This window comes from Cygnus olor, chromosome 3 (genome assembly GCF_009769625.2).
Source record: "Cygnus olor isolate bCygOlo1 chromosome 3, bCygOlo1.pri.v2, whole genome shotgun sequence".
Taxonomy (NCBI): Eukaryota; Metazoa; Chordata; class Aves; order Anseriformes; family Anatidae; genus Cygnus; species Cygnus olor.
In genome coordinates this window covers 1,719,321-1,745,622 of record NC_049171.1, presented here as the reverse complement: position 1 = coordinate 1,745,622, position 26,302 = coordinate 1,719,321, and the positions used below count along the sequence as shown (strand labels likewise).

General features: G+C 50.3%; 1 protein-coding gene across 5 annotated transcripts in view; it reads left to right on the top strand.

The window, feature by feature from the left end:
• Nucleotides 1-26,302, top strand: part of NCOA1 (nuclear receptor coactivator 1) — a 165,954-nt gene that overhangs the window by 43,017 nt on the left and 96,635 nt on the right. For 4 of the 5 annotated variants that reach the window (XM_040552307.1, XM_040552303.1, XM_040552309.1 and 1 more), the window contains exon 2: nucleotides 5,397-5,565. The gene's annotated coding sequence lies outside the window, so the exon portion shown is untranslated. Of the gene's footprint in view, nucleotides 1-5,396; nucleotides 5,566-13,847; nucleotides 13,979-26,302 lie in introns of those variants that run through there. The other variant, XM_040552305.1, reaches the window with a different exon arrangement.

The following is a 26,302-nucleotide window of genomic DNA, read 5'->3' as shown; positions in this document are numbered from 1 at the left end:
TGCAAGATGCCTGCTTTGCGTGGTCAGTGCTGACTGCTTGCTGGCGGAGCCTCGTGGGGGCTCTGGCTGAAAAATCCCGTGGCTTCGAGGGGCTGTAAGTGCTGGCGTGAGCTGAAGCTGAAAGGTTTGGGGCGAGATCTAGCCTGGGCTGAGGGTGATGGAAGTTGTTCTTCTGGCTGCTGGAACATCTGAGATGGTTTAGTGGATGTATTTTACTCAAATGCGTATTATCGGTTGTTCCTGGGCTTAACTGCCATGCTAGACCTTAGCCCCTTTATACTCCCCTCTGATTTTTTAACTGATCAGCACAGCTTCAAAGTAGGCACATGAATGGAAAGCCCGATGGGCCCAGCAAGATGCCAGGCACTCCCGTGTGTCTTTGACCACGTTTTCAAATGCACGGTGCAATCCGTTGACTTACATCGGGTATTTCAATTTCTCTTTGTTGGGTTGCAGAATTGGGGACGAATGTGGCCGCTTTTAAAACCTCACTTCATGCCTTTCAGTGGAAGGTGTCAGCAGTGTGAGCAAGAAATGCTGAGCGCAGGATTTTGGAAGAAAACACAAGAGCAAAGATCACCAGTCAATGCGAGCTTTATTGAAAGGACTTTTTTTTTTTTTTAACGTTGGAAGTCTCTAAATGCATATTCCTACTAATTAAAAGGCTTTCTGATGAGGGGGAAAATATCCAGTGCTGTTGGTGCATGTAACCTATGGATACTTATTTCCTCTACCTGTCCTCCAGGTATCTTTATATCTTCAGCTGAAAGCTTGTGCATAATACCACTTGTAAAGTGACTTTTATTGTTGCCTTGAGGTGTCGTGCTCTGGGAAGGAAAGCCAAGATTGAACTCTTTTAACTCCTTTCTGCTGTTCCCGGGCTGCTGGCAGTGGGACGGCCGCTTCTCCTGCTCGTGGGCTGCCGTCGACTCGTGGAGGGCAGCCCTGCAGCCTCCCCGACCTGAGCAAGCTTAGCAGACTCGCATAATTCAGGGCGAGAAAACGTGCCAGGGTTTCCCCACCTCTGGAGAAGGAGAGGTTGTTGTTGTTGCCTGACGCGATGCCCTGTACGAGGGGCTGCGGGACCTCCTGCGTTCTGATCTGTTTGAAATAGTGGGCTGGGGGTTGTTGTTCTTAAATATCTGGTGCCAGAATTAATTGGTGTAAGGTCATCTAATTGTTCTCACTCCTGAATTCCTGCACCGAGTGTCTCGTGCGACCTTGTCAGCATGGTGTGTGGCTGTTGGCTCCCTGGTTTCTTTTACCTCTTGGTCTGAATTACCTGGTACCTACGTTTTTCTCTGAAGGTGGGTGTTTACAGGTGGCGATGCAGTCACCTCTAATCTTCTCCTTAAAAACTGGCTAGACCGTGCTGCTGTGACCTTTCACCATGAACTCTTTTGGGTCTTTCAGCGTCCTTGCAGCCGCTTGCGTTGTAATTTGTGAATCTCCCCGGTTTCGCTGTGCTGCTGTGCCAGGGGCAGGGCGACGCAGCCCCCACGGTCTTTGTTCCAAAATTACTGCTTTACAGTGATATTTGCTCTTCTAAGGATGGCATTAAGGGATCTGCATTGATAGACAGCCAGTTTCTATAGGTGCAGCCTCCAAGAGGATGCAAGCACTGCAGGACACTCGTCCAGCTCTCCGGCCTCTGCTCGTTTAACACGGCCAGGACTCTCTCAGCCAGAGATGATTTCCGTCTTATTTGGCAACCACCGGGGGATTTTTGCTCTGTGGCGTGTCCAGTGCCCCCCCTCGAGCTCACACAGCCTCTCAGCGTGCACAACATCCTGTGGCGAGGAGCTCGAGCACCGCGCTGGGTCGTGTGCGAAGAAACCTCCGTCTCTGGTTTGGTTTTGGACTCGCCACCTGCTACTTTCATTTGTTGCTGCCTTGTTGTTGCACCAAGCAGGCTGCCGCTAACTTTATCTGCTGTTGGTGCGTCCCTCCTCTGGCCTGGGAAGGGTTTCTGTCCCTAGACGTGAGTTTGCATTTGTTGATAAAGATGTGCAACGTCTTTGCTTGTAGTTGGTGTGGTAAAAGATGCAGATCTGGTGTCCTTTATTGCTTGCAAGCCTTTGGAGTCGGCGTGAGCTTGAGTTGCAGCAGCTTTTGCTTGTGACCTGCAGGGAAATGAGTAATGTAGGGCACGAGAACCGATCCTGCTGGGATTTCAGCGCGAGCACGTGATTAATGATGATCTAGTTAGATTTTATGACTTGTCGCTTGGCCAATTATTAATCTATTTAATATATCCCGTGTTATGTAATGCAATTCCAGTGACTTGAGAAATCATACTCTGCAAAGTTCAATGATTTACAGAACTCCAAGTACGTTGCATCAGAGCTGGTAGGGTTTGCAGCCGACCTTGTAATCCTGGCGAAAACAGCCACAAGTGGTCTGTGTTGATAGACATCAGTTATTTGCTTCCTCTGATTCCTGATCGGGGGTTATAGCAGCAGCGTATCGCTCGCCTGCCTGGGATGTGGGCTGGGCTGATCTCTTGCTGCTCGCTTGGTCGCCCTCCTGGTGGTTAAAATATTGGCCCAGCAGTGTTTCCTTCGGTGTTCTCAATCCTCCAAAGTTAAAACTTGCTGAAAAGTAAGATAAATGGTGCTCGGGGTGAAGATCTCTTGAAGATCCAGGTGAAGATCAATTGCTTTAAAATGACCAGCGCCGAGAGCTGTTGTTTCCCAGCTGCCTGAAATGCTGTTTGGAGTAGGAAACGTTTCCGTATCATCCTGCAGCTCGCCTATACCATTGGGTTCCTTTCTTAATTAAAAAAAACAGGAATATTTGTTGCATTCTTCTGCCGTTCCTGTGATATTGCTGGTAGCTGCTCTGGTCCCGTGCAGCGACTGTCCTCAGCCCCTGCCTGAATTCCTTGTTCCTAGGTAATGTGGATACCTCGGTGTGCTCAAACCTACGAGTACCGTGTTCTTCTTGTGCCTTTTGGCTTCTCTTGCTCTTTTGTATCCCTTCATTTCTCATGTATTTTAATATGCCAACAGTTTACGTGTTCTTCTCTTCATTTTATATATATATATAAATATTCTATATAATATAATTATAATATTATATACTATAACAATAATATATAATATATAATTCTAATATACAGATATTATATATATATATATATATATATATATATATATATAAATATGTATACATGTATATATAATAAATATACATTCTGATAGTTGCTTTCCTTTCCATTGGGGCCAGCTTGAGACAGGCAGTTTATATGTTTAAAACACAACCGACTTCCCTTTTTACCACCAGGAGCCAAATCCCCCCCCGCCACACACCTCGCCCAGGGACTCTGCAAACACGTACTCACCGTTGCCATCAGTATTTGTTTTTCTGTTTTTAACCCTCCCTCCTTCGAGTCATCCCATCTATTTGTCCTAAGGGAGGTGAGCGCAGCCCTCCCAGCACGCTGAGGATGGGGGATGTTGCTTTAGGTTTTGTTCTAATGAGCAATTTGGTGGAAGCGATTTCAACAACCACGGCCGCTGCTGACTTCTAGCTTTCATCGCAATCCCCGTGTCGGCTCAAGAGCTGTCATGGATGGCATTAAGATGCTCTTTCTTCCTCTTCTGGACCTTCGTGCCCATTCCTGTGCCTGTGTGTATGGAGCGGGGGGCATCAGGGGCATCCCCTCTCCTTGCGCCGTGCCTTTTGGGGTGCAGATCCCTGCGCTTCCCGAGCTGTTCCTTGTCAGTGCCTCGGAGATGCTGCTGCTGGTTTTGGCCTCCCTCCTTTTGCCTTCCCTGATTTTGCGTGAATAAATCATAACGAGTGACTTACAGTGGTTGTACTGCTAACGACGGCTGCGTTATTAAGATCTAACTCCATCCAAGCTGGAGTTAGAGATCAACTCCATCCAACTTCTTTTGTAATAGCGGGAGCAGCGATGGTGCTGAGCTAACGATGGTGCTGCCCTCATCTCACCGCAGGTGCTGGGTTTGGAGCCCTGAACGTAACCTAGAAATGCTGTAACCCTGTGTAAGAGAGAGAAAGGAAACAGGCACGTCCTGGAAGTAATTCCTCGCCCTAATGTGGGCTCTGGACTTGGCGGTTCCTCGGGGAACAAACCTGATCCCCCTGCTGCCTCCTCCCGTCCCATTCCTGGCCCCACAGCCTAACTGTGTTTCTGACCCTGGGCTGAGCCAGCAAGGAAGAAAAGAAATCAAAGTAAGGCAATTAAAACGAGAAGGGTTTGCTGCCAGCCCCGCATGCTGAGCTGCGATGTCTGGGCACCTCCACGGGCACCTCCGTGGGGTGGCTGCAGAGGGACCCCACAACTACACGCCTGGGTTTCCTATCAGCTCTTAGGTGGCTCAGGCTGATTAAGATTAATTGCATCCTCTAGCTGCTACAAATAAAACTTAAAAACAATGTTTTGACTTGTCTTGGTGGTGGCCGGGTAGATTAGATGGAGCCTGCAGTGCATGGAGTGGCTTGGAGGAGATCTTCCGGAGCTTGTCTCTGTAGTTCTTGTCTGAAACGACTTTTTTGTTCAAATACTTCGTAATAGGAAGAGCACAATTTTATTTTTCAGCCAAGCGAGGACTTTGCAGGCCCTGGGTTTGTTAAAATAAGCTGCACTGGGATCAAGAGGAGCAAGGTTCCTCTCGATCCGTGCCGTGACTTAGAGCAGAGCGGACGGCTGGAGCGCACGGACACATCGCGGGCTCGATGTCTTCTTACAGCATATGTGCCTCGGGAGGGAAATCATTATTTATGCTCGTCTCGGGTTCAGAGGCTCCCCGGCTTATTGAGGGCGATGCAGCAAGTCTGCGGAAGAGGAGGGACTTGAGAAATCCCCTTGATCCAGATCTAGCTCCATGCTTAGTAACAACGGCAATTTACTAGCAGCGCCTTTGTGCGGCACCGAACCGTCTAATTATCCCGGTGTTTTACGAGTTCGGTGGTGGTCTGCGGCCTGTTGCCTGTAAACACCCGCTGCAATTTTCTGGTGCTGGTTTTTATCTCCCGGCTTCTGTGGATGCCGCCTCACGACGGCGGATTTGCTCCCAGGGCTGTGCTGCCTTTTTCTGGAGGGTAATCTTTACGTCTTAGGAGTGGCGCTGGCAAGGAGGGAGGGGAGAATTAAAAATGCACATTGGTTGGACTCTTAAAGCGTTCGTTTACTTTATTCCCCCAAGAAACTTACAGCGTGAGGAACCTTGATGAATTCTTCTACAAAAAATAATAATGAAAAAAAACACCTCACAATTGATAGCATTGAGAAGGTCAACAAGCTATTAACGATGCTGCTGTGAATTAGCAGTTGACCTTAACTGCTGTTTTCCCACTCAAAGCGCCGAGAATTGCATCGTGTGAATTATTTGGAAGATAATGCAGACAAATTCTCTTTTCCTCCGCAGGATTCAGTAATTGATGCTGGTCCCCTGTCTGAAGAACTCATGTGACGGCTGCCCATGGACGGCCGATGCCCGTGTTTGCTGAAGCCCTAGGATTCGCCGGCGTTGCTGGTTAATCACCTGAAGAGTCCTGTTTTTCCCATGAACCATCTTTCACCTCGGGAAGGTAGAGGTAAGGTTTCAAGTCTCTGTTTTTTTTCTTTCCTCTGGCAAAAATATGTTTAAACCTGTCGTGGAGGTGGCTTTCGCTGGAGCACCTCTCCATGTGGAATTAATTATTGAGAAAGCTGAAAGCAAAAGTCGCCGTTTCTCTCTGTCCTTGGCTTCCTTTGGGTTATTTTCCATACGTGAGATGTGCAGTCAGTCTGCCTCGCCTTCGGAGCTACAAGAGTTGCTTTAAAAGCTCGTAAAGATGCAATTATTGCCTGAATCAACCGTTCTTTCTCAATATGTTTTGCAAAATTGAATAGCTAATTGCTGTGGTGGCAGAATGGTATGCAGAGGGCTTGTGCTAAAGAATAATGCGTGGTTTTGGTAAGTCATTACATTGTAGGCTGGCTCGCAGCGTTCAAGGGCTTCTGATCAGGTGAATCGAGTCCATAACTGGAGAATTTTAAAAGTCGCCAACTTGGGAAGTCAAAATGTTTTATGGCAAGGACTAATACAACTTCGAGAGCAAGAAGCGTGTACTCAGCATCCTTGTAGCACTTACTAGCTGATGCATGTAACGACTTGAACACTTCTGTGGTTTGCCCACAGCCGGCAATATCTTCAAGGAAAATAGTTGTAATGGAGCGGTAACTTGGAAAGACAGTAGAATATATTTAGAAATGAACGGAACGGTGAAAACAAGTAGCAAGAAGACTGGTTGGCTGCAGCAGCTGCATGGCTGTGGGATTTCCAGCACGACTGGGAGCGCCTGCTGGGAGCAGGGAGGACCTGTATCCCTAATTCCATGGGAAAATTGGCTTCGACTCGCATGCCGTAAGGCAAAAAAAGGCCAAATGGCTGCGAGCCGTCGCACTGCTCCGTCTGCCTTTGGAGCTGTAACCCTGTCGTGGTCCTGCGCTTCGGGTAAGCTCTGCCTGCGCGTGATGGCTTGGCTGTAAAACTCATTATTGCTTCGGTGGCGCTGTGCCTCGTTCCTGGCCATCACCACGGGTCATCCACAGGACTCTGCAGCCCCAGTTCCCCGGGGGGATTTCTTGCTGGGCATCTCCCTCAAGCCACGAGGCACCAGCAGAGCCCCGGCGCAGCGCCGGACGCGGTGCGCGCGATTAATGATTAAACTGCGCTGGCGGACTCCTCCGATAAACAAACAGGTGAATTCAGGCTTTTTCACCGCAAAAAAGATCACCTTTCCCTCTGTACATAACAGCCACTTTTTGATTGGAAGCGGGGAAGGCATATCACAAGCAAACAAAAACCCCCAGCTCCTGCTACTCTTGAGATTTCTTTAGCTTTCTCTCCGGCGCCTCGACCAGATCCAGCCTTTGGCGGGGTGACCTTGCAGCGTGCTTGGCTCCACATTTTTCTTTTTCTCCCCCCTGCAATCTCCCCAAAGCACCGAGCACAAATAAGGTGCCCGGCCGTGGCCGTGCATGGGCTGAGACAGCTCCGAGAGCATCGGGCTGGCAGATGCAGCCCCGCCAGGGGAAGGGTTAAATTCCTCCTCCTGAAATCGGATAGCTGCGGGCAGGAAGGGCTCTAGATGAGTTTTAAGTGAGGTGCTCTGGATTTCCCCTGATATCGGGCCCTGATATCGGGGCTGGCAAAGTAGCCCCTGCAGTTGTGTGTGTGTGTGTGGGGAGCCGGGGGGGCCCTGCCTTTGTCCCACCTGGCACCTCCCATCTGTTTGCTCTTCTTTCCCCCTCCACCCCCCCATCTTATTAAATTTCATTCTTTCCCCTAGCAAATGGACATTTTGGCGTTGCACTGAATCGCTTTGCTCTGGTGGAGCTCCCTTCCCCTTTACCCCGTGATGGAGCTTTGAGATGAAAAGCTGTAAATACGCTGGCTGCGCCGCTGCCGCCTCCCCGCCCTAGCCCTAGGTCATTGCCGTGTTGAAACTCCCTCTTTATTCCTTAATGATCATATTCCTTCCACCTTAAATAGATTTCCTGCTGTTAACGAGGTTTTCAAGTGTGGCAACACTTTATAAAGCCTATCTCGTGCGAGGTATTTGCCGGAGGTGAGCTCTGGAGTCGCAGCCCCTCGCTGCGGGACGGACACCGGCAGCAGCGGCGGCGCTTTCACCTTCGGTTGCTTTTGGTTGTTTCAGCCCCACTTACCCAGAGAAGCTCGCAGCCTTTTGGGAAGAAAGACCCCCAGGTTTGGCTCTCCTGAAGCCTGCTTTTATTAAGCAAAGAGCACAAACAAGGCAAGCCCCCTGCAGCCAAAGCTCCCCTGGCTGCTGGCCGAAGCTCGGTGGCTTTGCAGAGGACACGTGCCAGCAGCGCTGCTTCTCGGAGCTGGGCTTTGTGGGCCCTGCACGCCCACCTGCGGCCACGCTAGCAGCAGATAGATAATCTAGAATCTCTCTAGATTGCTAAACAAAAATACTCAAGACTTTTCTTTGTTGTCCTTTTTAAAAAGTTAGCACGGGCGCATGGGCATGCAGTCTCCCAGCATGTTTCTTTTCGTGCTCGTAGGGCAGGCATTGCAGCCAGCTGTCCCTAGCAAAGCAGTTCTCATTTATATTAAAAGCATCCGCACTGCTGAAGGCGTTCGGGTCTGAGCTGAATCCCCCCTCTTTGTTTTTATTCGATCATTTGATTCTGCTGCTGTCCGTGTTTGCTTGATGTTGAAGTTGTCCATTCTGCTGGGTGTTTGTTACGTGCTGCGGAGATCTCTGTGCAGTGCCATGGGCAAAAGCTTTGGGCTTACGTGGAGAAGAAAACAATTTATGGGGTTTGAGATGTCTGCTGGTGACTTGGGCTCCTCTGTAAGCGAAGGAAGGGCGGTGCTGATGGGGGAGCTGGCTGTAGTTTCACGTCTGAGATCTTTCTCTGTTCCTTTCTTAAAATCCTAAAATACCATTGGATGCTCTTGTAAATCCTATAGTTCGGTCAGCTTGGGTGCTTGGCTCGTGCAGGAAGTATTTGGGACACATGCCTCCTCCATTAGGGAGAAATTTTTCGTGCTTAGCCCCTTCAAAACATTAAAATGCCCAAGTGAGGATTTGCTCATCTGGCGTTAAGTGTTGGTTGCCCAGGAGCGTTGCTTATATCCATTTTGGTTGCTTATATCCAACTTCCAGACTTATTTTGCTTACCTTTTGGAACAACCCACTTTGTCAATTTGACCTGCAGTTCCTAGAAATTTTACGCAAATGCATTTTTTTCTTAGATTTTCCCATTTCTGCTCGAATCCAGCCTAGTCCCTGGGCCACGCTCAGCGGCAGTGATGCTGAGCATCTTAGGGGCTTTGTAGTCTGCTGGCTTCTCTGCTGCCCCGCAGGAATTCCTGCTTCCCGGGCCACAAAGATGATGAATCGATTAATTGCAGAGCACGCTCGAGTGAGGCCGTGCGTTCGCGGGACCTGACGACTCGCCGTCCTTTGCCTGGCTGGGGGATTTGCTGTGGATAGGTGGTTATAAATCCCCGCCTGTTTGTTTCTTCCGTTGTTCCAGCTATTTTGGTGGCTCTTTGTTGGTGTCGTTGGCTACGTCCCCGAGCCTCTCAAGGACGCCACTTCGGTGTGGCTCCGCTTCTCCCGGAGCTGAGCTGGGCGCTGACTCGGAGAGCACTAGAAGTGTGCAAAAAGCTGCCTGTGCTCCTCGGCGGGACCACACCGAGCACCCCTCCACCTGCTCTGCACGGAAATATTTAGGGAAAAAACAGCACCAAGTAATAAAGACGTGGGGGAGCGCTTGTCCTGCAGGGCAGCGATGCATCCCCATGGGTGCAGGACTCCAGGAGCGCTCGTGGAGGGCTCCATCCTGCCCGTGACAGGGTCGTGGTGGTGGAGGAAGAGAGGAAGGCGAGCGCAGGTCCCGCAGGACACGCTGCCCCTCCATGGCTTTGATGGGAGACGTGGCACAGCGGGGTACCCGAAAAGACGCCCTCTTATCTTCTGAAAATACCAAATAAACCTGCTCGGAGCTGCCTTTGTGTTCGCTTCGGTGCTTTTGGTCTATCTTTGAGAGCGGAAGATTTGGAGAGAGTTAAACCCTTAGTGAGAGTGCTTGTGCCTTTAGTTACGGGAGGGTTTTTTTTTCCATTTATCACCCAAATCATTTTGCAGTGCTGATGCGAGTAACCGCTTGTCAATAACGCGGGGCTGGGAAGATCTGTTTCTGGGAAACTTTCAGAAAACAAACACAAACCCCCAAAGCCACCTCTTGGCTGGCAAAAAGTGAGAAGAGTTTCTGTGCCGGTTCTGCTTCCTCCAGGAGCTGTTTTTGGATGGTTCGCGTACGTGCCAGCGAGGTTTTGCTTGGTGCGGGGCTCCGTTTGCTTCTCAGGAAGCAAGCTCTCGACGCGCTGATCCTGCTGCGTGCAGGTTTGCACCTTAAAACACGCACGTGCCCGTCTTCCAGATTGCAGGGAGCTGCTCTGCTCGCGTGGACCAAAATTTGAAGCACTTCCTGGCCATTTTGCCTGAATACTGGTTTCTGTGATTGTTATTTACGGGTGAGTCAAGCTCGTGAGCTGAAGACAGTGGCGTCGTCTACAGCTGTACTTTCCAAGAACCAGAAATGCTGGTACATAATTTTCATTACGAGCGAGCTTCAGGAGCACAGCACCCACGAAATCCTGGTGATTAGGGATGCAAATCTGAATTTTGCTCCTCCTCGCTACGCGTTCCTCCGGTCCTTGCCCTGCCGGCCGTGCCAACACCTCGGAGCACCTCGGGTGGTGCCGAGCACTTCTGAGGACGTTGCAGGCAAGAGTGAGACCACCGAGAGAAATCCAGCACCCGCAGAGCACGGTGCAGAGCCCGATGCCCGCTCCCCTGGGATGGCTCTCACCTGGGGCTCACCTGGGGTAGCTCCTACGTGGGAACTCCCCCGTCGCTCTGGCAGGTGGAAAGGTGAGCGATGTTCTTCCTAAAATCTCCTTGTCCCCTCCCCAGTTATTCCCAGCCCTTGCTTCCTTATCTTTACTTCCCTTTTGGGGAGGCGAGTTAGGGGCTAGGAGAGTGGCGGCGGCTGCGAAGAGGCCGAGGTGGCAGGAACAAATCACAACCCCATCGATGCTTTCCCCTTTTATTTCTGTAAAGACCTCAGCCTCCCCTTGCAGATTTCCGGAGCCTTGTGAGGTTAATAAAGCCCTGGCTTTAACGTGCTTTCCCTCCCCAGCCCTGCTCCCTTCCCCTTGTTATCCCAGCCTTCCTTTATCCCGTGAAAGGCACACATTTGTTTAATGGAGCTGTCACAAATCCCTGCTACAGATGAACAGCGGAATGTATATTAAAATATATTTTGAGAAGTTAAAATGAAATTCAAAATCAAAGGCAAATTGCCCCGTTGCTTGTTACAGTTGATAGCAGAACGTCACCTGGGAGAAAGCGCGCTCCTGGTAGGAGCGTGAACGGTTTGCTAAGCAGGGAGCGCTTCATCTGCGGGGAAATGCTCTGCTGTCTTAAGCCCAAGTGTGAAGAGTGGAAAGGCAAACTAATTAGCGAATTTTAATAACAAAGTAACGCTATATCAGATGGATTGTATGTCTTTCAGCGTTAGATTTATACGGTTGAGCAGTTTCCGTGTTTCTCTGAATGTATAACAAATGGAGGGAAAATCTTTTATTGAGACGCCGGAATAAAATTGGGAGAGGAATGGGATGTGTTAAAGGCAGCGTTAAACGTATGGCAACTGTAACAGGAAGCGGTCCGGAGACAGAAAATGAGTAAAAGTGGATGGATTAACAAAAAAAGCCCTTCAACAAACACAGATCTGAATGGGCAATCCAAACCCGTAACCGCACAAATGAAAGAACAGCAAAGAAATCGATGTGCGGGAACGGATCATTCGAGATCTTCACAGAATCACCTAGGTTGGAAGAGACCTCCAAGATCACCCAGTCCAACCTCTGACCTAACACCACCAAGTCCTCCACTAAACCGTATCACTGAGCTCTACATCTAAACGGCTTTTGAAGACCTCCAGGGATGGTGACTCAACCCCTTCCCCGGGCAGCCCATCCCAATGCCTAACAACCCTTTCGGTAAAGAAGTTCTTCCTAATATCCAACCTAAACCTCCCCTGGCGGAGGTTTCTACTCTGGATGGAGTAGAAAATATTTGCCAAAACAAAGCAGAACGGTGCTGGTGGGGAGGGTTATTTCTGGTAGGGGGTTGTGGACCGGCCGCTGTGCTGGGCGGAGGTTTGCACGATTTTTGCAAGGCTGGCACGAGGCTCATGACTGTTGATAGACAATTAAAATAGGAATTTGCTAAAATTCGTAGGAAATGCCATATGGATCCATGCATTACCATTGGTACAGCATAGAAAAAACTTGTCTAGCAAGGCAAAACACTTCTAGTGCTCACACAGGTGGTCAGCAGTTGAGTTTCATGAAATTAATACTAGCAAAAACCCTTTTCCCTCGCAGATAGACCAGAACCTGGGCAGGTGCAGCAGGGTGAGCAGCAGTGCCGCAGCACCGGGACCAAAGTGCTGACCCCGTGGCGCTCTCCTCGCCCGCCTGCAGTGCCAAATCCCCACCAGGGTTTCCGTGCACCTTTATTTAACCGCAGGGCACCGGTGCTTCCCCCTGCTTCGATCGCCCCAGCGAGGAGTGAGGTGAAGCTGCCGATTGTCATTGGCTTCAGTCTCGCCCGAACCTGAGGCTCCTCCAAACTTCTTGCATTTGTCTCCTCTTTAATCCCTCTCTCCTGCGTCTTTGGTTCATAAAAGCCAGTAATCAGAGACCCAAGCACATGTCAGAGTGATGATGTACAGATACAGCTGCAGCATTTTTGCTTAAATATAATGGTGTAATGTCACAATTGAGCTCCCTTCGCTCGATATTTCTCCAGACTCTATCTTTGGATGGAAAATACAGCCGCGCAGCAGCCTCCTGACCGACGGAGAAACAGGGAAGAAGCTTCTCCAGTTGGTGCAAGCGTATTATTTCTGAATGTACCACGAAGAACGGCTCCGCCGCAAAGCACAATGCTAATCCCATCGTATCCCTGTTTCTCCAGCCGATGAAATAACTTCGGTACAATTAGATGCTGTTTGCTTGTTCTTCGGGTATGCAGTTAAACTCCAGCCCTCTTCCACCCTGCCGTTATTAACGCGAGTGTTGATGGAGAACTATTTCGCCAGCCCTCTCGCGCTGCTGCGCGCCGGGGCTGGGTTTTGGATGCTGCAGCGATCTGTGCAAATGATGGAGTAATAATGGATGAATGACAGGGTAGGAGCAATCCAGCAACTATTCTGCATGTTGAAGATGAAGGGCAGATAAATTTTACAGCTGTTAGCAGCGTTGGGAGCATTTGCAGACAAGTAGATAAGTCACGAAAAAAATAGAAATCGCTCCGTGTGCCACTTACCATCCATTGTCAACACCGTGACTATACATGGGGTAAATTATTTCAGTAAGTACGGGAATCGTATTAAGATTTTTAATTAACTCATCAGCAGGCTGATACATACTTCACGACAGCTAGCTGAGGGCTGTAGCTCGTGAGAGCAGCGCCCACCTTGGCCGAAAAAAAGCCCTTCTTTGTGGGTGCTTGCAGCGAGTTTTCCTTCCTGCATTGCAAGGCATGCGAAAGCTGGGCTCTAAAGAAAAGAATAGAAATTAAAAATGTGCACACTGGCCTGATTCTTTGCTGTTTCTAAGGGTAACTCAGTGAGGGAGACGACTGCTGTGGCACAAGGCTGGGGAGTGAGACTCGCCCGTTAAATTCTCGCTTTGCTCCTCGTTCGTCTTGGCGGGGCAGCGGTGCTCACAACGAAGTTGGATATTTCCCTCGGGGTGGCGTGATGTTATGAAATAGGGTGGCGATCCATTGCCTTTCTTCTTCTTTCTTCACTTCTTTCACGTGAACATTGATATAATTAGCGTGATTCCACCGCGAGCACCCGGCACTGCAGCCTCCCGGGGGCGAGCGCCTGTCCCCAGCCCTTAGCAAGCGCTGCGCTGCAGCTGAGGCTTCCCGGTGCTTTAACTGGGGGCAAAATAAAAGTCTTACTTCTATAATCGTGTGATGGCATCAGGAGAAAGCAAGCCGCATCCTTGCACCAGGGCAAACTTCACGCCAAAGTGCTTGAGCCGTCGGATTTGCCGGTGTTGGTTGTGCTGCTGAAGGCACCGCGTGCCTGGGCGGCTCGTGGTGGTGAAACGCAGCCCCTGCGCGGTCACTCATCCTCGTGAGCCAAACATCCAAACATTTTTTCTTAACGATTTACCAAATACTGGGTACTTTCTTTTTTTTTTTTTTTTTTACAGTGAGCTTCATTTTCCCTTTGCAAAAAATTGCGCCGGCAGCTTGAGGACATCATTGCAGAAATGTTGTGCAGTTACACAAAGAATATGTTTGTTGCGTGCGCAACGTTACATAAGCTGGCCTTCAATTTTTCCAGTTTGCATGGAAGATGCTTTCTCTACTGAATTCCAGGGGCTGCAGCCAGGTAGGCTTTTCCCCCTAGCTTTTTATCCCAGTTGAAGTTTTCTTTGAAAGACTGGGTCTTCTGCTTGCATTTTTGCACTTTTGCGAACCGTTTAATTCATTAGTAAAGATTCATGGACAAAGCAGGAAGCCACATCTCTGGAGCTCTGTTTGAGTGACGAATTTTGGGGGAGAATTCAGCGGGAATGACACTGGGTTACTTATAGCTCGCAGCCCTTTGTCACCTTTGTGCAATCCTGTGCCTTTCAAAAGATGTCCTACTTTTCGGAAACGTTATGTGGAGCAGCTCAGCCTTTCCGCTGCGTTTTCCCCGGCACTTGCCTATTTTTGTGCCGTGGAACCGCTTGGTTTTAAGGGCTGCTGAGTAGCGTCGGTGGAGGGATTTGATGTAATTTTCCTGTATGAAACGGGGTTTGTTGCTTTGCATCGGTGCTTCAAGGCCACCGCGCACCGCAGCGTCACTCAGTGACACCACTGCTGCCCCAGGTGACCGAAAGGAAGGGCTTTTAGGGTGCAGCTCTCCCAGATGGAGCTGGGTTTTGGGGTGCCTGGCTCACCACGAGGAGCTGGGGTTGTGTTTTCCAGCCCTCACCTGAGAGCAGATGGCAAACGCCTTGGCTTCGCACGCCGGGTCCCACCAGCTGGAAGCTGCCCTCCGTTTTAACACAGCGGATAATCGTGGCTCTCTTCCACTATTAATATCTGTGATTTAATAGCATCGTTTTGGGCTTGTTTCTGCAGCACTTGCCTCCTGGAACTCCCCGTGGCCTGTGGGCTTTAATGAGTTTCGCCTCACGTTCCCTCCATGGGGGAGCCGAACTCCCCCAGCCCCTCCTGGTTTCCCCCGTTCCTCCGTGCAGCCACGTCCTCGCTCCCCTGTGCCATGCAAGAAACATTCATTTTTCCTTTACCCGGACACACTTACACCCATTTCTGCGGTATGAGATTACCCCTTTTCCCCCATTTAAATACACTCAATCACTACTCTTTTTTTAACACCCCCCCAGTATCTAGGGCACGAGACATTAGGTGCCTGGCGCAGCATTTTTCTGCGCTTCCTTGAAGCAAAGGTATGGTTTGTGGTGCTGCCCCATCCCTTTTCTTCATTCTTAGCACTCATAATTACAGTTCTCTGTCCTTTTTTTTTTTTTTTAATGCGTCTCATTCTGCTGTTTGTTCCATTAGTACCTATTGTTTTAGCCAAGCCTATGATTTAGCAGGCAGCGAGGAAGCTTGGGTGCGTGCCCGCAAAGCGTGCGCTCGCGGGGATGCTGGAGAGCAGGAGCTGATCCCCCTCTCGTTAGCCCGGTCTTCGTTACACACACACAGCAGGGGCCTGCCGGGGTGAAGTGGGTGCAACACGCTGTCGTTTTAGCTTAGCTGCATCTCTCACCTGGCTCCTTTCGGAGGAGAGCAGCTCCACGGGGAGAGGACGCCGCGCAGAGAAGCCCGTGGCGTTTTTGCCTCTTGCGCGCACGCGAAACAAACCGGCTCGTGGCGCTTCTGTTTAATTTGGAGGCGACGCGTAGGAAAGGTGGGACGAAACGAAGCCCTGTCTTATTTTCTCTGCGAGCAAATTAACATTTTTTTTGGAGCATCTCCCAGTGGGTCCTCCTGAACCTCGAGTTTTGCAGGCTTCCCGTTGCAGATGCCTTTGTTGCAGAGCTAACGCCACGGGAGCTCTCTGCAGCCTGCTTCAAGGAGAAAAGCCTAAAGGAGAATGTGAGTAGAGATTATATAACGAAGAAATGGATCGGTCTTGCTACGGTAAAGCACAAAAACAAAGAGGGAAATGGCGTGTTGGACGCCACCCCCACGGTGCTGCTTGCCCTCCGCAGGGAGAAGGATGCTGGTGCCGGGCCGTGGGAGCTTCTGGAGGGAGCTTCTGCTCGGAAATGGAAGGTGGTTTCAGGGCTTGGAGCTGGCTCTGGGGGCAGGTCTGTACGAAAAACAAACAAAAACCCAAAGACCTTTAAAATGCTTTTGTTCCTCAAATGCACCGCTTAGCAAATCTGAGTGGGGATGCGGTGTGCTGGGGGAATCGGGGAGGGGATAAACCGTCAAGAGAAAACCCTCATATGTAGATAGAGCTTAAAAAAAAGGGGGAAAAAGTGGCTTTTTACTTGTTATGGCTAGAATAGCACTAGGCAGTGATGTGTTTCCAAACTGCACGAGGGCCAAGGGGCGTCCTGCGGGGCCGAGGAGCAGTCCAGTTCTCCCAGCAGCACCCGGATCCGTGCTGCATGTTCACCTATAACCTTATAAAACACGTTGCCTGTAGCTGCACTTGAAAGTTCTGTAGCTCAATAAGCTTGGACATGCCTCGAAAAATTAAAGCGATCGTAGCATTGAGCAATCACCTTTTTTTTTTCTTTTTTTTCCCATTTGCAAAGCATGTATCTGAGGAAGTCACGTTAAGCCAGCTCTATGGGGCACAAAACTGGATGCCCTGCACCATCAGAGGCTGTGGGGCGCAAAACTGGAGTGAAAGGGGGCGAGGGCAGCGTGTGCTTGCCCCAAGTAACCTCCAGCTGGGGCTGCTGCAGGGACGGCAGCCGAAAGGAGGAGCCGCTTCTGCGCACGTGCCGGGCTCGCTGATGTAATATTTGCTCTGCGTGCACGCACTTCAGTGTTCCTGTGGCATGGTAAAATGCTGTCAGTAGTGGCTGGCCTTAATATAAACAAAATAACCCGAGCTGTGCGTGCCTCGTGCTCGCACTTCACCAGGGCACTGCAAAATAGGACCACAAATAGTTGCAAGTAGTGGCAAATGCTTTTTGTGCGCGGGGTAGGCTTGAGCCTGGAGCTCTCAGGGGGGCTCTGAATTTGTTCCAAAGGTACGGAGCACCAGCAGCTTCCCCTGCAGCCATCTGCAGCTCGCTTGGCATTGCTGAGCATCAGGCAAGAGGTGCAGGAGCTGCACGGGCAGCGACACAGCGGGGCACGTAACCAGCCTGCTGCTCCCCACGGCTGTGCTTTGACCACGAAGCTTCCAGCTCCAAGCACAGCACTTCGCTTCTCGCCAAGGTTACTTCTTGGTAACGAGAAGCAGTAATTAATACTACATGGAACTGATAAGTTTTTCCTTCCTGCTGCGATTCATTTTCGTTCGTTGAGTATTTATGTGATGACTGAGAGCGTGGTGGTTATTCCTGTTCCTAACAGACTGGCGTTTCACAGCAGAATATTGCTGTGTGCTATCGTACGGGCAGTCAGATGCTATCTAGAGATTAGATTGCAGTAATTTAGGGTCAGAAATTTGCTTTACCACAGATAATACTTGATCTCGGGCAAGGAGCCTAAATTCTCTTCCTGGTTTTCTTCTCTCAAAGTCCGTATTCATTTCCCTTGTCAGAATGGCAGAGCTTTATTTGAATCTGAGTATGAGATTTCAGTTGTATTGTACTCTGCCAGGCCAAAGTGTCTGTATGCAACATGCCCTACTCTCCTCTGTGCTCGGTGTTGATTTCCATTTCCTCTCCCATGTCCCAGCTCCAGTTGCTCACGGGTTTCAACCCCAGGGAGCATCTGAAGCCGGCCTCTCGTTTCGTGGCGCGTGGCAGCTGGCTTGGAGCTTCCCAGCATCGCTCTGGAACAGCCCGTCGACTCACTTCAGGAAGTGGACATATTTTTATCACCTTTTTTTTATCACCTGTTTCAGCCTAGGGGAAGCCAAGCCCTCTGTGCTGCCCTGTCCGGGCTCAGCAGCCTCCCAGGTTGTCACCAGGCTGTTGCTGTAAGGCGGGAGATGAGCAGAGGTGGCATCTGTCCATCAGAAGCTGCCTGTGAACATTAACTACTTAGCTCTTTTTTTAATTAACGGTCTCCATATCATTTCCTTAACCCCTCTGTCTTTAGCTCAAAGTGGCACCGTCGGTGGTAGGGAGCAGATAACGTCCTCGCGTCCTGCTTTGAGGCAAACAGCTCCTAAAATAAAATGGTCTGGAGGAGGGAGAAGGGTTTGTCTCCTGGTTCCCTTCCGAGGAAGAACTGCAGTTGGCCCAGGCTGGGCTGGTATGAGGATTTTTCTGCTCAAGGGTGTCACCAGCACTCCCAGGTAATCTGCTATTAACCAGAAGAATACATTCTGCTTTTAAAGCACAGGTTGTTAATTAAGAAGGTGTCATTTAGGTTCTTCCCTGTGTTTCTGGGCAGCTTCCAGCAAGCTAGGCTCTGTTTGAAATTATTCTGGGTACTCTTTCTGCAAGCAATACCTACCGGATAGATGTGGCCCCATGCACAGCCCCTTCCCCGTCCTGTTTGGGGAACAGGAGAGCACGTGCGCTCGATTTGGAAAGAAACAGCTTACCACGCTCCCTTTTTAATAACAAAAAGCTAAAAGCCAGACAAACCTCAAGTCCCTTCCAGGCTGTGCTCCACTGGCGTGAAATCCTCCTGCAGCTCCTGTGGCTCACCAGCGAGCTCTGTCCCTGCAGCACAAGAGGCAGGGCTGGCACCCCTGCACCCCGAGCCCTTCTTGTTGCTTGTAGCATGTCCAGGGTATTTCCCGTGGCCGCAGGATTGCCAGGGGATTTTTGTCGCCTAGTGAAGGAACTTGTCAAATTCACCGTATTGCTGAGCGTGAGCAGTTGGCTCGGAGATTGGACGAGGTATTGCTAAACTTTGCCATGGTGGGGGAATCTTCTGGGGAGAAATGTGCTCTTTTGGAGTGTAGGAGAAGCCTTGTGTTGCCCTGAAGAGCTTGGTTTATGGCCCTAGAGTGAAAGTTCCCAAATCCTGCCACGTCACTTGGACCCGACTGTGTTTCTACCCAAAGATCTTCGGCAACTGCTGTTCACAAATGTTCTTTGCATTTTTTCCCCTTTTTCCTGAATTAATGACCTTTCCTTATAGACTGGACCCTATCAGTTCCTCACCATGGCTGAGCGGCAGCCGGTGCCCCTCCAGGGAGGACGGGGGGGGGTCTCCAAGAGCTGAGCAGTGGCTCCTGGCCACCGAAAGGTCTGGGGGTGTGGGTTGGGGGCTGTGGGCTGTGGGCTCGCTCCTGGGGTGGTCAGCATGGTGTCACCAGGTGGTGTAGGGCACCTGGGGCATGAAGAGAGGCCCTGGTCCTCACAGCAGGCCTTTCCTCCGTGCTAGGGGCCACCTTTAGGCTAACCGTGAAGAAGTTTTCTTGTATTCATTCAGCTGAAGCAGATTTTTTTTTATTTATTCGTTTTTTAATGTCTGCTTCTGCAAAATACGGTTTGTTTTGTATCGTTAGCTGGAAATAGGGTGTTTCACAGCTCTCTCCTGGCCGTCATCTCTTGTCACAGTGTGCGGCACGTGGGCTTGCAGGGAAGTGCGGCCTGGGCAGGCGGCGAGGACTCACGTATTTTTATCACACCAGAGCATGCCGACTGTTTTTGATCGCCTTGCTGGCTTTTTCATGAGGTAGCATGGACAGCCTCATGTGTTGGGAAGATGGCCCCATGTGTGTTCCTGAAGCACCTGGCCCTCCACAAGCAAGCCGGCGCCGTCATTTGAGGAACTGTGAACTCACACCGGCGTTTCGCAAGGCCGTGCTCCCTGCCAAACCTTGGAAATTTCTTCCTTTAGCCCATCCCTCTTGAACTGAAGGACGGGAGCCTCTTAGCATTAACACCCACGAGCTAATTACCGAGGCATTAAAGGCGTCGTGGTGGCTTAGCTCGTGGCCAGGAGTGCCTCACGGCACGGAGCTCCAACAAGGCCAAATCCAGCCCTGGCAGCGCAATCGTCTCGGCCTTGTTGTGCCCAGGAGAGCTGTAGCTGAGTGCTTAAAGATGGAGTCATGACAGAGAGTGCTCAAAAAAGGCTGTAGCTGAGTGCTTAAAGGCAGAATCACACCGGAGAGGGCTCAAAAAAGGGTGATTAAGTGGTGTAGTGCCAGGCCCTGAACCCCGGATGGTTGGGGCTGGAGGCACCTTGGGTCGCCACCCTGAGCAGGGTGCCCAGCACCATGGCCAGGTGGCTGTTGAAGAAATACCACAATGAGCTCCAGAAATAATGGTTTTTAATGATTAATAACAGCGACGACCCTAACGTTAAACAGGCAGGCAAGACCAACTCAGGCTGCTCGCTGGAGGCGTTGCCCGGGCCATCGTGTGGGAGGATGGTGTTCGCTGTCAAATTAAATGGAAATGCCATTTTGACTGAGTGATGGAAAAATGGGTACTCCTGAAACTCCCGACAGGTAGGGATTTTTTTTATTTTTTTAAATTCTTTTTACAGACTGCATTACAACAGCAGCCGCTCCAATCGGGCGCGCTCCCGATTTTAAATGCTTTAACACTCTTCTGCCACTGTCTAAATTGCCGAGGTACTGAGCATTGCACGGTGATGGATGTCTGAGAAGTTCGATCAGCTCCTCATACTTCCCCTGTACCTGCCACAGCTCAGTGCCTTGCCACCGCGTTTAGTCAATGAGTTCATCGCCGCGCAGATAAGCCCGCATTATTTTCTAGTGCCAATTATTAGATCAGCAGATGCTCGGGGGAGTACTTATTAGAGAATGTCATGTTAGCAGTCCCAAGGTGTAATTATGCTTGCAGATTTCTCTTGCTTTAGCCGTGTTGACAACATGCTTAGATTAAGGAGAGGGGGAGGAGGGAGATGAGGTGTTTTGTGCAGCTGCTCTGCTCGGCAGCGATGGAAGAAGGAAGTTCACCTCCCCGCCTGCTCTTTGCACAGAGCTGAGCACGCTTGGCTCCACGGGGCTCGTTTTGTGCAGTGTGCTCCCTTGTAGCATCACTCAAGGGGTTTCGCTTTTGCTGTGCTACCAGGAGTTAAGTTTGTGGATATGTTGGTAGGCAGTGCAAAAATTGCTGCATGAATATGAACGGGTAGACTTTATCAGGCAATCTCAATTAATAGTTAGGAGTATTGCTTTGGAGAAGTTGGCTTTGGAAAAATAAACAAAGCCCAAGTTGTATTGTTGGGGTCTTAAGGTATGCTATGCAACTAAAAAAAATACCCAGATAAGAATGGGGATCTTGCAAAGGCCACGTTTGGAGCAAAAAAAGGATTTTAGTAAAGGGCTTTTTAGTGTTTGAAACATCGAGCACCTCTAAGAACGGTCTAATAATGTGAAGTGGTGAATTTCCATATAAGCAGGAACAAATGCTCAAAATGTATTTTAAAGTATTTTGACAGATACGAAGGTAATCAGCATGAAAGTTAATAATTATCTTATGTCTATAATTTTTAATTCTTTATGTAGCAGGACCCCTGGTAGCTCCATGATAAGAAGCTTTTCTGTTCCTCTTGGTCTTAAATTGAATCTCAGTAAAACACAATTATAGTTTTGTGGGTTTTTTAACCACTGTGTACAAATGGATGGAAAACCCTTATTCTGTTGTCTCTGAAAGCCTCCACACGATCTTGTAACTCACTTTCAGAGTACTTAGATGCTTCCTAAAGCTTGGAAATAGCATTTTCTAATTGGGACGAGAGCCAGTTTAAGTTAAAATTAGCTGTAGTCTCTACCACTTATTGCTCTTCCCACAAAAGGTGCATGAGCAAACTGGAATTTAGCATCTGCTTTCTGTAGGACTTTTGGTGAGATGTCAAACTTTCAGAAAGGGAGGGATGTGGCCTCAGTTAAGGTACTGGCCCAAGCCTAAACCTTTAGCCAGCAAGAAGAGTAATTGCTGTCAGCCATTGGTTTGCATGTGGATTCTGAATCTGAGTTTAGGTGTGCTCCAAAAGGACACCTTGCAACTTGGTGTCAGGTTAGCTGGTGAACTTTTAAATAAGTAAATAAATAAAATCAGCAATTGTACTTCACAGCTCATAAGGAGACTTTTCACTTTGCAGCATCAGCCCCTCTGGGCTCGTCTCCCTGCATCAAACTGATGCACTTGGAAAGGTGTGGAGGCAGATACACTGTTAAATTATAACAATACTAGTGATAATAATAATAAATTAAACGCAGAACTACCTATTAGGATGGAAGGATTTCTTGCTAATGTCAGGACTGGAGGTCCACAAATGGTCCTAGGTGGGAGGGGAGTGTTGAAATGTAAGAGCAGAGACAGGGAAGCCATCAGCCAGATTTGCAAATTGAGAGGAATTAAAAAAGGGAAAAAACAAAACAAAACAAAACACAATTTTGTAGAATTTATTCAATGAACGTGGTTTGAGTCATGTGAGACCTCTCTGCACTCACAAAAATAAAGTAATTTGGCCTGAGAAGGCTTTAAAAAGGTGATGGAAACCCCAGTGAAAAACATGAGAAAGGGGGGAACAAAGTAAAATTGAAAGTAAAATAAAGGAAATGCGCTGAAATCAAGCAGAGCTCGCACAGTCTAACTTTAGCATGGAAATGGGTCAGGTAAGAAAAAAAACCTGCAACCACTCGCTGCGAGCACTCGCCCATTGGGTTTTGTCAGCTGGATTTCCCCCAGTTCTCCCCTATTTCCCCCTTCTTCTTCCCCATGTTTTCCCCTGTTTTTCGCCCTTTTTCCCCATGTTTTCCCCCGTTTTTCCCCATGCTTCTCCCTTCCCCTCGGTGCTCCCCCACAGTTTCCCATTTTTCTCCCAGACTCTGAGGGGTGGTAGCGCGGTCGGCGTTGACCCTGCTGTGACGTCGCAAGTTACCTCTCGTTTGGAGAGATTGATTACGGTGTAAAACGTGTAGTTTGTTACATAACTGTCCACTGTAATTTTAGGTTTTGCCTGAAAAATCTATTTCATTAGGACACGAGCTGCTGGTATTTCAGGATGTACCGAACAGGAACGTGATCGATTCTCAGGCTCGCCTCTCGGTGCGGCGGCGCTGAGCTATTACAGGACCCCAAACTGCGCTCAGTCCAGCATCTGGGTGCTGGGTTTGGCACAGCCTGACCACTTCAACCAGTTCCCAACCCCAAAGTCAATATCCCCACGTCAGGGTGGGCTTCTGCCACCAGCCTCAGCAGCATGCGGCCATCGGTTTTGTTTTGCAGCAGAGGCTCGCGTAAGCAGCGCAGCCCTCTGGGTGATGCAATTGTTTTGCTGGGTTTGGATCCTGCAAGTTCTCCGGACTGTTTTTGGGGCCACCGTCATCTGGTTTGGGATGGTGGTGGGGATGGGTGAGGATCTCTGAGCAGTTAGAGGTTCGTTAGCGGCGTAACAAAGTCGTGGAGCGCCCAACCTGTGTGCTCAGCGAGCCGTCCTCTGCTCACATGGAGCCACCACGCTCTTCTTCCACGCCTTCGAGTTCCCGGAAAGCTGAGTTTACATTTTTCTGTTTTATTTGATTATTTCGTTTTTTTGCTTACCAAGCGCGTTTTCTGACAACTTCCTCGTGCTGGAGAAAATTCAGGCTTGCAGCTGGGAGAGCCGGGGCTGTCACGCACGCGCCGCCCGCTCCCTTTCCACCCGAGTGCCGTGACCCAGAAGGGAATTCCTCACCTCGGAGGTGGAAGGGGATAAAACCAAACCTTTGCTCCGAATTGGCCGATGCTCGTTTGTGCTGTCTCTGGACTAATTGCTGCAGAAATAAGTAAGCTGGAGGGCATTTTGTGTTAAAATTCCTCCATTCCTAGGTGGAGAGAAACGCCTCCTGCGATGTCCTCCTCCAACAGCAGCGAGGCAGGAGCCTGGGCTGGGGTGCAGAGGTTGGCCAGCACCAGTCCTTGGGTCTTCTGGAGGTGATGCTACCCGTGGGTTGTGTTTTTGGAGTCTAAAAGGGACCCGTGTGGGTGCAGCAGTGGGGTCGCAGCACTGGGAACCCCAGTCCTGCTGTCCACGGGGAGAACAGCCACCGTCGTGAGGGGCTGCACGGTCTGTGGCTGTTGAGCCGGAGCTGCAAAAACCCCTTGGTTGCATGATTAATGAGCAGTATCGTTTTAAAGTCACGGCAGGATGTGCTGCACAGAAAAAGCATCGCTGCCGCGGTCACCGCCGGGACGGATTCACCAGCAAGTGAGCTCCAGCCCGGCTTCAGCGTGCTTGTGAGCAGCGGGCTGGTGGCTGGGGCTGCTCACTCGAAACAGCTCCGGAGCTGCAGAGGTAACTCGGAAATGATCCAAAGGCCACAAAATTTGCATACAGGCTTACAGGCTCTTACATAAGCAAAGGAAATAAGTATGTGCAGGTATGTTTGCTTGAACTTGTACCTTCCTTCTTAGAGGAAGCGTCGCTGCGGGTTTAATTCCCCGGTGTTGAAGGCTGGTGCTGAGGGATGAAGCCTCTCGTTGTCCTCCCGCACCCACGTGTTCCCTCGGCATGCAGCACCACCTCTGCGCCTCACGGGAGTTCCTGCAGGCACGGCAGGCTCCTTCTGCTCCTCTTTCCCTGCGCCACGCTCATCTCTTTATTCCCTGTCCCTCCTCCTTGCCGGAATACTTTCCCTCTGTCCTCACATTTCGGGGCTTTCCATCAAAGCGAATGCATTAACCGAGGAAATGCAACTGTTGTGTGGTTTGCATTTCTAAGACTGATCACCAAATGGCTGCTCTCTGCCTGCCCCTTCCCACCACCCCTTACCCTTTTTCCCACCTTCTTCCACCAAATCAGTCTCTGCCCCGCCGAGTAGCTCTGCCTCGGCTGTCCTTTTGGGGCGTGACTCTCCAGGGATGCTTTAGAGAGCCTAGGCGAGGGGCTGTGGTGGAGGCACCCGCGCTGAGCCCATGGGGGGCTTGCAGGGAGCACCGCTGGCTTCTCCTGGGGGTCGCCACCGCGCTGCAGCCCCGTACCTCCGAACCTCAGCGACCAGGAGCACGAGATGTGCTCAGAGGGAAACGGTGATTAGAGTACCTGGCAATCAGGGCTACCTCTAACTGCTAGGTAGACTTTGCCGTGGAGTTTCGAAGTACGTGATTGACTCTGATTTCTCTTTTTTTTTGGCAGAAGAAATAGCAAATTCCTACTACCGGTGTAATTGCGCTTTGATTCCCAAGTATGGAAACCGTCTCATCCATCTGATGTGTAGCTAGGCTGCTATGAGTTAGAAAGGAGGGCGTTTCGGTTCTCGGGCTGAACGAGGCAGAGAAAAAAGTTCCCTTGCTTGTAAACTCAAGTATTTATTTGGAAGTGCTTTGCAGGAGGTAAGGTGAAGTTTAATTAAGTTTTAAGTTGTGAGCTCAGGTCTGACGGCCAGGGATCTCCGTACCCTGGAGTCACGTGGGCTTTGCTGGGGCATACCAGGAAACCAAGAATACCAAGAAATCTCCGTTTCTTGATATTCTTCATCAGCTTTTAAGTCTCCCCTCCTTTCACAGGGGGATAGAGCTCAGTCTTTTCCACTGAGCAGATAAGTAGCAGATAAGACAGCCTCCTGATAAATAGGTGTGGGGTTCGCGGTGCCTCTCTGCCCCGCTCATCCATCCAGCTCACGCATCCTCCTGCCCTCCGCAGATGCAGGCCGGGGGTGTTTCATCTTCCCCAGCGCGGTGACACCTGACACACAAATTTAACAGCCTGCTAATTACATGCTAAAAGCCAGCCTGGCTGCTTATTCAGGTCTCCACCTCCAGCTGCGGAAAAGCATCCTTTAACTAATTCCCCTCGTGGATCCGTCCCTCCCCGAGCCCTGCTGGTGCCGAAGTGACAACCGGCGAGCCACCCCGCTGCAGGGACAGCGTGGGGCTGGCGTGGGGCTGGCAGGCACGGGTCCCGGTGCTGGTCCCGGTCCTGGTGCCAGCATGGAGCAAAACAGGCTCAGCACTGGCGTGCAGCACCCCAAAGCAGCACGGCTGCCTTACCTGCGGCTGCTTAAAAACAAAAGCTCCGTATGGGGCTTTTACAGCCCCTGATATGTATATTTTTTCAAAAAGGGGGCACTGTTTAGGGAAAAACAATGTGTTTGGAGTAGTGGCTTTTGCCTTGTGACCGTTTTCCATGCACAGACTCATGCAGGGCTGGCTGCGTGGTGCCGCACCTCTGCGCAGTGCCGGGTGCAGTGTGGGGCATGGTAAAACTGCTTATTTTCCCTTTTTCTTGGAGTGACCGCCTTGTGACCGGGCTGCTCTCATTGCCGTGCCCTGCTTTTGGTTTCAGCCTGTTTCAGGAGAGTTTTAAAGCCCGCGGGGAGGAGCAGCGGGAGGGCGATGCCGGCTCGGTGACCGCTGCGATGCCATCCAGGGCCGTGAGCCTGGGTGATCCCGAGCCCGCTCCGTGACACGTTTTCACTCCAAAGGTTTCCCCATATTCCCCATATTCCTCAAAACGTGGGAAAAGCAGTGACATTCCTCACCGGTGCCCTTGCTGGCATGGACGGCAGCGTTGAAATAATGATGCAGGGGGCAATTGTCGCCTGGGTTTGTAGGTGTTGCTCAGCGAGTGGCGGTGTTTGCAGAGAAATTCTTCTTCCCCTGGCCCTGCTGAGCTGCGAGGAGCCGCTTCGGGTGTTAATGTTTGT